The sequence below is a fragment of the Bos grunniens genome, chromosome 15 (genome assembly GCF_055505025.1).
Source record: "Bos grunniens cultivar Pamir isolate PY7600 chromosome 15, Bosgru_T2T1.0, whole genome shotgun sequence".
NCBI lineage: Eukaryota > Metazoa > Chordata > Mammalia > Artiodactyla > Bovidae > Bos > Bos grunniens.
The window spans coordinates 50,863,425-50,876,753 of NC_141179.1; the positions used below are offsets into that span (position 1 = coordinate 50,863,425).

A 13,329-nucleotide genomic window follows, 5' to 3' on the forward strand; every position below is an offset into this window, starting at 1 on the left:
GGTGACTTTGGGCAGCCTGTATCTTGAAGCTCAGGGCTGTGTTCCTTTGTTGCTGGAGAATTTGCTTGGTATGTCTTGCCCTGGAACTCATTGGCCCTTGTGTGGTGCTTGGTTTCAGTGTCGGTATGGAGGCATTTGATGAGCTCCTGTCAATTAATGTTCCTTGGAGTCAGGAGTTCCCTGGAGTCAGGGTGTGGACTTAAGCCTCCTGCTTCCAGTTATTGGTCGTATTTTTACAGTAGTTTCAAAACTTCTCCTCCTATACAGCACCATTGATAAAACATCTACGTTAAATACGAAAAGTTTCTCTACTGTGAGGGTCAGTCAGAGAGGTTCACAGCGTTACATGGAGAAGAGAAGAGGGAGGAGGGAGTTAGAGGTGACCCAAATGAGATGAGGTGGAATCAATAGTGGAGAGAGTGGGCTAGCCAGTAGTCATTTCCTTATGTGTACTCCACAACTGGACCACTAAGAGAATTTCATGGAGTTATACAGAGAAGAGAAGAAGGAGGAAGGAGACAGAGATGGCCAGAAGGATAAAAGGGGGGAATGAAAAGGAGGGAGACAGATCCAGCCGGTACTCAGTTCCCTAAGTGTTCTCCACTGTCTGGAACACACAGAAATTCACAGAGTTGGGTAGAGCAGAGAGGGGTTAGGGAGGAGTCACAGGCGACCTGGTGGAGAAAAAGAAGAGTCCAAAGGGAGAGAGAGCAGTCAAGCCAGTAATCTCACTCCCTAGTGAAAAATGGGTCCTGAAGATTGGGTTCTTAAAGGTACAAAATTGGTAACAAATACATAAAAGCAAAAATTAAAAATCTAGAGTAGAGTTTGGAATTTCAAAAATACGATGTTAAAGAAAAGAAGAAGGAAAAGAAAGAGAGGAAAAAACAAACAAAGAAAAACAAACAAGGTCGCGAAAATTATAAAGAAAATACAGGTACAAAATTGATAACTAATACCAAAAAGCAAAAATTAAAAATCTAGAGTAGAGTTTGAAATTTCAAAAATACAATGTTAAAAAAAAAGGAAGAAGAAAAATAAAGAGAGAAAACAAACAAACGAAAACAAACAATGTCACAAAAATTATAAAGAAAATACAGGTACAAAATTGATATCAAATACCAAAAAGCATAAATTAAAAATCTAGAGTAGAGTTTGGAATTTCAGATATACAATGTTATATAAAAGAAGAAGAGAAAGAAACAGAGGAAAAAAAAGTCACAGAAATTATTAAAAAAAAAAAAAAAAAACTATAGGTATAAAATTGATAACATATACCAAAAAGCTAAAATTAAAAATCTAGAGTAGAGTTTGGAATTTCAAAAATACAATGTTAAAGAAAAGAAGAAAAAAAAAACAAGGTCAAAAAATTATAAAATATATATATATGAAGTTTGCTGAATAAGAAAAAAAATAAGGTCTTTTTTTTTTTTTTTTTTTTTGCCAAGTATTAGGTTATAAAAGTGAAAATTAAAGGAACAATAGAGGACTTAAAATTTTTTTTCAAAAAAATTAAAGAAAAAAAAGAAAGAATGATCATAAAAATAGTAAAAATATATCTAGGACTTTCTCTGGTTTTGTTGTGAGTATTGTGGTTTCAGTTCATTTTTGGCTAGTTCCTTGGTCCGACTTATATTTCTCAAGATCTATAGGCCCCTTTCTATGTAGTCCATAGTAACCACAGGGTTTTAATCTATTGCCTGTAGCTTCCAAGGCGTTTCCCTCTGTTATAACTTCTTCTGTTTGCTGGTCTCTTCAGTGTCTGGTTTCCGCCCTGACACAAAGGGGACGGTGGAGGACACTTATTTTTTTTTTTTTTTTTTTTAGGCTCACTTGTTCAGTCGCGCTGTGGGGAGGGAGGGAGGGATGCTGCAAACAAATAACACTGGCGTGCGCTCGCAGTGCCTCAACCACACTGGGTCTGCCCCTGCTCACGGCGCGTGTAGCCTCCCTGCCCACACTGCTCAGGCTCTAGGTTGTTCTGCCGGGAACAATCCGTGGCCGGCCCTGGGCTGCATGTACCTCCCAGGTCCAAGCCGCTCAGGTTCAGGCACTCGGGTAGTCCTCAGAGGCGCAGACTCAGTTGGGCCTGTGTTTTGTGCTCTTCCCAGGTCCGAGCGGCTCAGGTGATGAGGTGTTTGGCGAGCACCAATGCTGCGACTTATCGCCTCCCCACCACTCGGTTATCTGGGTGTAAAACCGGCGCACCTTCTCAGGCAGATGTTGACCGTCCAGACCCCAAGAGGTTTTAGTCAGCAAAGAAGCCTGCTTACAGTTTTATAGATAATGTCTCTCTGGGGCTGCGATTGCCCCCTTCCGGCTCTGGCTGCCTGTCACCGGAGGGGGAAGGTCTGCAGCCGGCTATCTCTGCTCAGTCCTTTGTTCCATGCGCGGGCCTGGCGGTGTCTTAGGTTAGGGCTGGTTTTTCGCGTGGTAGATATCCCACAGTCTGGTTTGCTAGCCCAAATTATTTCGCTTAGATAGCGCTCAGGGTATTCAGGCCAGATTCTTACTCTAAGTGATGCAGCCCACGACGCGCCTCCCTGCCCAGCCCCTGCTTGTTAATGGCGTGTGCAGGCATCTGCGCTGCTTCTCCGCTAGGGGAGTTACCATAGGGCTCGCAATCTGTGAGTTTTGATTGTTTATTTTTTTTTTTTCCCTGTTACGTTGCCCTCTGTGCTTCCAAAGCTCGGCACAGATTCGGCAGTGAGAAGGTTTCCCGGTGTTTGGAAATTTCTCTCTTTTTAAGACTCCCTTCCCAGGACGGAACTCCGTCCCTCCCTCTTTTGTCTCTTTTTTTGTCTTTTATATTTTTTCCTACCTCCTTTCAAAGAGTTGGGTTGCTTTTCTTGGTGCCTGATGTCCTCTGCCGGCAATCAGAAGTTGTTTTGTGGAATTTACTCGACGTTTAAATGCTCTTTTGATGAATTTGTGGGGGAGAAAGTGTTCCCCCCGTCCTACTCCTCCCCCATCTTGGCTCCTCCCCCTCTGCTAGCTGTTTCTTGTCCATTCCACATGCTTAGCATGATTTCATCATTATATCAATGTGATGGACCAGTGTGAGGCTTTGTGGGATGTCCTACTATTCCAGGTCTCTTTGAACTATATTAGGACAGAGCTCCAGAAAGATGACATAGCCTTGGGTCAAGACTATGCCTGGGAGTAGGATAGTAGAATAGGAATTTTCTACAATATTCTCTCCAAAGAACACTGGTTTTGACAACTGCCCACAGATAAAAGTACCTTTGTGGGAGTCTGGGAATTCTGGGAAGAACTCTCAGCAAAAACATCCAGGAATAGATCCACTGAAGAAGAAAAAAACAGATTCATTTTACCTGCATCATGCTACCTGAAGGCAGCATAACTCCACTGAGATATGAGTGCCAAGAGAGGTCGCCTCTTCCATGGGGCAAAATGAGAAGGAAGTGAGGGGCACTTCCCCCAGCAGTAAAGGATGCTTCAAAAGAGGCCTATGTCTTTTTGAACTGCTCCACAACCCCCAGAATACTAAGGTGATTTGCATGACTCAGGGATATGGAGAGCTGGGATCACAGCAGTCAGGGATTGAATCTCGCAGAGGGGATTCAGAAGCTATGAACCACTTTGCAGACTCTACTAGGAAGCCTGCCCAAAAGCCACTGGGGACGCCTCACTTCAGCCCCCCATCTGACCTATGGGCCCTCCCTGATGCTCATATGCCTTACTGTACGTCCTCCATAGACAGTGCACAGTGTGTGTCCCCACAGGTGGACAGTGCAAGCTTTACAAATGGCCAGTGAGCACACACAGAGAAATAGCTGGACTAGGAAGGAAGAAACACAAGTTGGAATCAAGATTGCCGGGAGAAATATCAATAACCTCAGATATGCAGATGACACCACCCTTATGGCAGAAAGTGAAGAGGAACTAAAAAGCCTCTTGATGAAAGTCAAAGTGGAGAGTGAAAAAGTTGGCTTAAAGCTCAACATTCAGAAAACGAAGATCATGGCATCTAGTCCCATCCCTTCATGGGAAATAGATGGAGAAACAGTGGAAACAGTGTCACACTTTATTTTTGGGGGCTCCAAAATCACTGCAGATGGTGACTGCAGCCATGAAATTAAAAGATGCTTACTCCTTGGAAGGAAAGTTATGACCAACCTAGATAGCATATTCAAAAGCAGAGACATTACTTTGCCAACAAAGGTTCGCCTAGTCAAGGCTATGGTTTTTCCTGTGGTCATGTATGGATGTAAGAGTTGGACTGTGAAGAAGGCTGAGCGCCAAAGAATTGATGCTTTTGAACTGTGGTGTTGGAGAAGACTCTTGAGAGTCCCTTGGACTGCAAGGAGATCCAACCAGTCCATTCTGAAGGAGATCAGCCCTGGGATTTCTTTGGAAGGAATGATGCTAAAGCTGAAATTCCAGTACTTTGGCCACCTCATGCGAAGAGCTGACTCATTGGAAAAGACTCTGATGCTGGGAGGGATTGGGAGCAGGAGGACAAGGGGACGACAGAGGATGAGATGGCTGGATGGCATCACTGACTCGATGGATGTGAGTCTGGGTGAACTCTGGGAGTTGGTGATGGAGGGAGGCCTGGCGTGCTGTGATTCATGGGGTTGCAAAGAGTCTGACACGACTGAGCGACTGAACTGAACTGAACTGAGGCAGAATCAAAAGAAAGCACATGAAGTTGAACTAATAGCACACTATAGAGAAAGAAAATGGGAGTCTATCAACAGTCAGCCTGGCTCTGCAGGGTGGAGAGAAGACATACATTCTAAAGAATTGTCCCACCACCAAGAGGAAACAAGATGTGTGAGCCATCACATCCACACAAAAGATCTGTGAAATCCTTAGAATCACTGGCAGGACTGACAGGTATTTTTGTTAAGACTTATTTTGTGACCTAACATATGACCTACCCTGTAGAATTTCCTCCTGTGTTTGAGAAGAATATGCATTCTGCCTCTGTTGTCTAGAATGTTCTGCATATGTCAGTTAGGGCCATTTAATCTAAAGAACTGGAGAAGGAAATGGCATCCCACTCCAGTACTCTTGCCTGGAAAATTCCATGGACAGAGGAGGCTTGTGGGCTACAATCCATGGAGTCGCAAAGAGTCAGACTCTACTGAGTGGAGTGTAATAATAATAATAATAATAATAATCATCTAAAGACTAGTTCACATTCCATGTTTCCTGAAAATGTTCAGTTAGCAGCATTGCAGAAGATTGTATGTAGAAATGATTGGTGAAGTGTGGAAGCACTTGTCTATCTATAGCTCTTGGATACTGATGTTATTATCAACAGTCCAGATTAGAGCAACTAAGGAAATTCCTGTACTGGTCCCATCAAACTTAATTCTGTAACATGCACATTACTGCACTGTGCTGTATATGAAGACACTGTATCTCAGCTCTATAAACTACCATTCTCTATGCTCTGAAGCTGCTAAGAAGGCAGAAAATAAATAACCATGATCATTGTTTGACAGCTGGATTCCTTGCTATACTGGAAGGACAAGTATCTCCACTGTTTCCTTGCTGTTCCTGCCAATGCTTGGACAGCAATAGTTCTTTGCTGGCTAATATCAGATCCACTTTCCAATTTCAAGTATTTCCACACACTTAGCACCAATATCAGTGGTCTCCTTTCCAGGGATCTGAGTCCCAGTTCTCTGAGAGGTCCTTTTCTGGGCTCCTGATGCAAAAGCTCCACCTACAAAGTGCCCATCCACAGAGCTTTGAGTTTTGGCCCCCTGTGGTCTGTCCTGTGAACTTCTGAGGTACTAACCCAGCAGGGAAGCACCCCCTCATTACAGGCTTGAGAGTCAGCTCTGGGGAGACCCTCCACCAGGTGTCTAGGTTTTCATAACCTCAAACTCTTCATTTTGCTTAGATAGACTTAAAGGCAGAAGTGACATCCTGCAGTTATTACCTCTGTGTTACCTTTGTGCCATTGAATTTCTCTAATCCTGTGTATCCAGTTCCTTGGATTAAATAACTCCAATGTTAACTGCTGGTGTGACTTCCATTTTATTATCTAGAGCAAGACTACCATACCCACTTCAAGTCTTCTTGACAAGAGAATTCAAAAATAGCAACATAAATCCAACCAAATTAAATTGCATCTACACTTGATTCCTGATAAACTAGGGACTATAAAGAAAATTGCTTCATTTCTAGATGATGTCTGCTAACCAACAACAAATTTATTAAGCATCAAGTATGACATCAGTACTTCTAAATAAGCTGTACAGTTTGGAGGTGATCTGAGGAGAGCTATTTTCACAGAATGATTGTGTTATATATCTTGCCTGAAGAGCTAAGTGAAGGTAAGAATATTTGACAAACAATTTTAAATGACTGACAAAGCCATAAAAAATGTACGGATGATGATAACAGCTATCATATTAAAGGTCAGGGAAGCCATAGGCATAAAAAAAAGTAAACATATTTAGAACAATTTTATAGCCATGGACAATGCCAGTTTGTATGTGCCAGGTTTAGATGATAAAATTTGGTAACTTACAATTGTTAATATACTTTTCATTCCCATCTTTGTCTAAAAAATCAAAAATAAAAACTAATTCCATATGTGAAATCAAAACTGGATCCTGGGATCTTGGTAATTATAAATCTTTCATCTTGGATGAAGAAATATTAATATAATTGGGGTTATCTGAGGAAAATGGTAACAGGGATTTTCCAGCTTACACTTATGTTTTTTATCTGAGGGTCTTCTTACTTAAAGCTAAAGTGATATTTTTGATGTTTTCATCCCAAGCATGAGCCTCAAGATTTTTGCTTCTATAAATGGCCTTTTACTCATCTATATGATGCCCATGGGCTTCCCTGGTAGCTCAGCTGGTAAAGAATCTGCCTGCAATGCAGGAGACCCCAGTTCGATTCCTGGGTCAGGAAGATCCCCTTGAGAAGGCAATGGCCACCCACTCCAGTATTCTGGCCTGGAGAATTCCATGGACATAGGAGCCTTGCAGGCTACAGTTCATGGGATCACAAACAGTTGGACACGACTGAGTGACTTTCACTTCTATGATGCCCAGGACTAGAAAAAAATTGAGAAACACATCTACTTCTTGTTGCAGTGGTATTGAGAACTTTTAGCACAGCTCTGCGTATCTGTTTGGTCTTCACACTGTAGATGATGAGGTTCATTACAGGGGGGATCAACAGGTAGGCATTTGCAATCAGAGTATGTACATATGGTGGGGCCCATTTCCCAAATCTGTGAACAAAAGACAGGCTGATCAATGGAATATAGAATACAGCAACAGCACCAAGATGAGAGATGCATGTGCTGAAGGCTTTCTTCCTCTCTTCTGAGGATGCTATGCTGAAGACAGTCTTGATAATCAAAAGATAAGAGAGGATAATGAAGATTGAGTCCACCCCAGCAGTGGTGATCAGGGCTGTCAGACCAGCTGCACTATTGATCCTGGTGTCTGTGCATGAGAGCTTCATCACATCAGGGTGGAAGCAGTAGGAGTGATGTAGCACATGGCTGCGGCAATAGGACAAGCACTTAAGAAGCACCACCACAGGAGTCAGTGTTAGAGTACCCCTGGTGATGATGGCTACTCCAGTCTGTGCTATTTTAAGATCAGTTAAGACGCTGGCATATCTAAGAGGATTGGAGATGGCCACAAATCGATCAAAGGCCATGGCCAACAACACTGAAGATTCCATGACAGTGAAAAGTTGAATGAAAAACAACATCTGTGACAAGCAGGCATTAAAGCTGATCTCTCTGGCATTGAACCAGAAGATACCCAGCATGGTGACCAGAGTGGATATTGACAAGCCAAGGTCAGTGGTGGACAGCATGGAGAGGAAATAATACATGGGCTCGTGGAGGCTTGGCTAAGTGATGATGGCAAAGAGAACCAGGCTGTTTCCTGAGAGAGCAGTTGCATAGAGAAAGCAGAAGGCAATGGAGATCCAGGTGTGGAAGGCTTCCAGCCCGGGAAAACCAGTCAGAAAGAAAACGACAGAAGAGGATGTGGTATTTTTGAAAGCTGACACGTTGAACTCAAGCTGAAGTATTTAATCTGAGTGTTCTAAAATGATAAATTGTATTCATTCACTTACTATGCATTCACATAAAATTATTTCACCAAGTAAATATTTATAAAAGACAGTAATTGGTTAGCCGCTCAGTCATGTCCGACATTGCAATGTCATGGACTGCACACACCAGGCTTCCTTCTCCTCTACTATCTCCCAGAGTTTGCTCAAACTCAAGTCCATTGAGTCGATCAAGCCATCCAAACATCTCATTTTCTGTCACCACCTTCTCGTCCTGCCTTCAATCTTTCCCAGCATCAGGGTTATTTCCAATGAGTTGGCTATTTGCATCAGGTGGCCAAAGTATTGGAGCTTCAGCATCTGACCTTGCAAAGAATATTCAGGGTTGATTTCCTTTAGGATTGACTGGTTCAACCTCCTTGCTGCTTTTTAATACGCTGTCTAGGTTTGTCATAGCTTTTCTTCCAAGAAGCAAGTGTCTTTTAATTTTGCGGCTGCAGTCACTGTCCACAGTGATTTTGGAGCCAGAGAAAATAAACTTGCCCATGTTTCTATTTTTCCCCATCTATTTGCCATGAAGTGATGGAACCAGATGCCATGAACTTAGGTTTTTGAATGCTGAATTTTAAGCCAGTTTTTTCACTCTCCTCTTTCACCTTCATCAGGAAGCTCTTTAGTTCCTCTTTACTTTATGCCATTAGAGTGGTATCACCTGCATAGCTGAGATTGTTGATATTTCTCCTGGCAATCTTGATTCCAGCATATGACTTATCCAGCCCAGCATTTCAATGATATAACTCTGCATATAAGTTAGATAAGCAGGGTGATAATATACAGCCTTGGTGTACTCCTTTCCCAATTTTGAACCAATCTGTTGTTCCATGTGCGGTTCTAACTGTTGTTGCTTGTCCTGCATACAGATTTCTCAAGAGGCAGGTCAGGTGATCTGGTGTTCCCATCTCTTTCAGAATTTCCAACAGTTTATTGTTATCCACAGAGTCAAAAGCTTTAGCATTGTCAATGAAGCAGAAGTAGTTGTCTTTCTGAAATTTCTTTTTTTTCCCTATGATCCAAAGGGCATTGGCAATTTGATCTCTGGTTCTTCTGCCTTTTCTAAATCCAGCTTGTACATCTGCAATTTCTTAGTTCATGTACTTTGAAGCCTAGTTTGAAGGATTTTGAGCATTACCTTGCTAGCATGTGAGATGAGTGAAATTGTATGGTAGTTTGAACAATCTTTGACAGTGCCTTTCTTTGGAACTGGAATGAACACTGGTCTTTTCCAGGCCTGTGGCCATTGCTGAAATTTGCTGACATATTGAGTACAGCTCTTTCACAGCATCATCTTTTAAGATTTGAAACAGCCCAGCTGGAATTGCATCACCTCCTGTAGCTTTGTTCATAGTAGTGCTTCCTAAGGCCCACTTGATTTCACACTACAGGATGTCTGGCTCTGCATAAGTAACCACACTGTAGTTATTATCTGGGTCATTAGGACGTTCTTGTTTAGTCCTGTGTATTCTTGCCAGTTCTGCTTAATCTCTCCTGCTTCTGTTAGGTCCTTGCCATTTTAGTCATTAATTGTGCTCATCTTGGATGAGATGTTCCCTTAGTGTCTCCAACTTTCTTGAAGACATCTCTAGTAATTCCCATTCTATTATTTTCCTCTATTTCTTTTCAGTGTTCATTTAAGAAGGCTTTCTTCTCTCCCCTTGCTATTCTCTGGAACTCTGCTTTCACTTGGGTTTATCTTCCCCTTTCTTCTGTGCTACTCTCTTCTGTTCTTTTCTCAATTATTTCTAAGGCCTCCTCAGACAACTATCTTGCTTTTTTGCATTTCTTTTTCTTGAGAATGGATTTGATCACTGCCTCTTATACAATGTTAGGAACATTTACTATAGTTCTTCAGGCACTCTGTCTATCAAAACCAATCCCTTGAATCTATTTGTCACTTCAACTTTATAATCACAGGGATTTGATTTTGGTCATACATTCATAAAGAAGAGCAGCTAAAGGCAAAGGAGAAAAGAAAAGATATACCTATTTGAATGCAGAGTCACCCTGCTTATTTAACTTATATGCAGAGTACATCACCCAAAATGCCAGGCTGGATGAAGCACAAGCTGGAATCAAGATTTCTGGGAGACATATCAATAACCTCAGATACACAGATGACACCACCCATATGGCAGAAAGTGAAGAAGAACTAAAGAGCCTCTTGATGAAAGTGAAAGAGGAAAGTGAAAAAATTGGCTTAAAACTCAACATTCAGAAAACTAAGATCATGCATCTGGTCCCTTCACTTCATGGTGAATAGATTGAGAAACAATGGAAACAGTGAGACTTTATTTGGGGGGGGCTCCAAAATCACTGCAGATGGTGACTGCAGCCATGAAATTAAAAGACGCTTGTTCTTTGGAAGAAACTATGACCAACCTAGCCCGCATATTAAAGCAGAGACATTACTTTACCAACAAAGGTCCATCTAGTCAAAGCTATTGTTTTTCAAGTAGTCATGTATGGATGTGACTGTTGGACTATAAAGAAAGCTGAGTGCCAAAGAATTGATGCTTTTGAACTGTGATGTTGGAGAAGACTGTTGAGAGTCCCTTGGACTGCAAGGAGATCCAACCTGTCCACCCTAAAGGAAATCAGTCCTGAATATTCATTGAAAGGACTGATGTTGAAGCTGAAACTCCAATACTTTGGCCACCTGATGAGAAGAACTGACTCATTTGAAAAGAGCCTGATGCTGGGAAAGATTGAAGGCAGGAGGAGAAGGGGACGACCGAGGATGAGATGGTTGAATGGCATCACTGACTCGATGGACATGAGTTTGAGCAAGCCGCAGGAGTTGAAAATGGACAGGGAAGCCTGGCATGGTGCAGTCCATGGGGTCGTAAAGAGTCAGACACAACTGAGTGACTGACTGAACTAAACTGATACTTGAATTGCCTAGTGATTTTCCCTCCTTTCTTCAATTTAAGCCTGATTTTGCAATAATGAATTCATGATTTGATCCACAGTCATCTCCCATTCTTATATTTTCTGGTTCTATGGAGCTTCTCCATCTTCGGCTGCAAAGAATATAATATGTCTGATTTTTGGTGTTGACCAACTGGTGTTATTCATGTGTAGAGTCGTCGTTTGTGTTGCTGGAAGAGGGTGTTTGCCATGACCAGTGCATTCTCTTGACAAAACTCTGTTAGGATTCGCCATTCTTCATTTTGTATTTCAAGGCAGAATCCATATTATATAAAGAGCTCATGAAGATTGATTAAAAAACAAAAATAAGATCACATTTAGTAAAAGCCCAGAAACATAAAATGAACAATTATACAAGAATATAGAGTTTGTGCACAAACACATCTCATAACAACCCATCTTATTTAAATCATATGTCTGTTAAATGAGATTATACCCGTCACTTCCTGACTTCATGTGATACACAATCATTAAATATTTGTTAAAAGCTGTTTATAGAATTAAGTGGAATTTCGATCAGCAGCAAATAGTACATGCAGTGATTCTGAATATAGTAAATAAAGTAAGTTAGCTTTTGGTGGCCCCCAAAAGAAATCCTCTCTTCATTCCTTGGATACTTCTTTTCAACCAGGGTGAATATCTCCAATCTTCATAAACAGCTAGCATTTGTTGAGTCCCTACTAGTGGTTGTGATAATATCATATATAAATATATGGTCTATTTGCAATATCATAACTTGAACTGTACCTTTTAACTTTCACAACACATAGCTAGTATAAGCAATTGAGAGTTACAAACAGAACAATCTGAGTATAGAAGCTCTTCAAATTATGGGTATTTTCATGTTAATTTTTTGGCATATCAATAAACTTCTTAGGATTTCTCATTCTAAACTTTGATGTGCTCAAACATAGATGACTATATTTATTGGCTGAGTTGACTAACTACATAAGTTACTAAACTGTCTGAATTTCTTCCTCTCTAAAGTAATCATGATATACATAACCCAAAGGATGATTTTGAGGATTAAATTAATGTATGTGAAAAGTTCAGGAGAGCACTCAACTACAATGCAAAAGTTCACCAAAATGATACAGATGAACCTATTTACAAAACAGAAAGAGACTCACAGAAATAGAAAATAATTATGGTTACCAAAGGGGAAAGTGAGCTAGGGATAAATTAGGAGTTTGGGATTAACAAATGTACAATACTATATATAAAACAGATAAACAACAAGCACCTACTGTATAGCATAAAGAACTATATTCAGTATCTTGTAATAACCTATAATGGAAAAGAATCTGAATGAGAATATACACATATATGTATAACAGGATCATTTTGCTGTATTGCCTGAAACTAACACAACATTATAAATCAACTATGCTTCAATAAAAGTTGCATATCCCTCCCCACTTATCCACGTAGCTTACTATCTGATTTCTGACAGGAGAGATGGAAGTATTATCTGTCTCACATATTAGAAAGTCGTATAGCAGAAGTGTTAGGAAAAAAAAAAAAGGATTCCTTGAGAATAGGAAGATTACTTGTGCAGGAATTAATAAGTTAAAACCACCATGAAAAAATTCTAAGTATGTCAAAATTTGTAGCTTCAGATATGTTCAAAATGCCATTAAACTGTGAAATATAAAAATATTAATAGGTAGTATTTAAAGGTAACAGGGACCCAGTATCAAATTATCTTTTCACCAGTAAAAGGGTAAGGAATGTAGATTTTTTCCTAAACACTAAGGGAAAAGTGAATATATAGAACTATTTTTGTACTGGGAAATAATTCCAACAATTTTCCCTCTTTCTTTTGTAAAAGTCTCATTCTCTTTCATTTGTAGCATTACCACATTCTGTAAATATTCCAGTTTCTTCCTCAACCTAAGCAATTTTTTGAGAAAGTTTTTAAAAAGAGAGGGCAGAAGACAGGAAGGGAGGAAGGAAGGGAGAATGGGAAGAAATAAAGAAAAATAAACTTTTTCTTAATAACCTTGTTTCACTGTTACAGTTTCTCCTTCTCTTCATGAATCACTTATTGAATATTTGTCTGCCCTCACCTCTCTTTAAAGGTTTCCGTCTCTTTAATGGTTCATACCTATAGTTGAAGTCTGGGTCCTTTTTGAGGTTTCAGTTAGCCCTGTCTTCTCATCTGGAGCTCAGTGTCCTCTTCTAGACTCATTCAAGTTATAGACAGGAGTGAGTTGCTTGTGATGTAGTGTTCAGGTCTCCATTTTCCTGCTGGCTGGAAATCAGTCCTGAATATTCATTGGAAGGACTTATGCTGAAACTCCAATACTTTGG

The 13,329-nt window shown here is 40.6% G+C and overlaps 1 pseudogene; it reads right to left on the reverse strand.

Moving 5' to 3' along the window:
• Positions 1-5,573: 5,573 nt before the first annotated feature.
• LOC147358141 (olfactory receptor OR51C1-like) lies at positions 5,574-8,046 on the reverse strand (annotated as a pseudogene).
• Between the last annotated feature and the right edge of the window lie 5,283 nt (positions 8,047-13,329).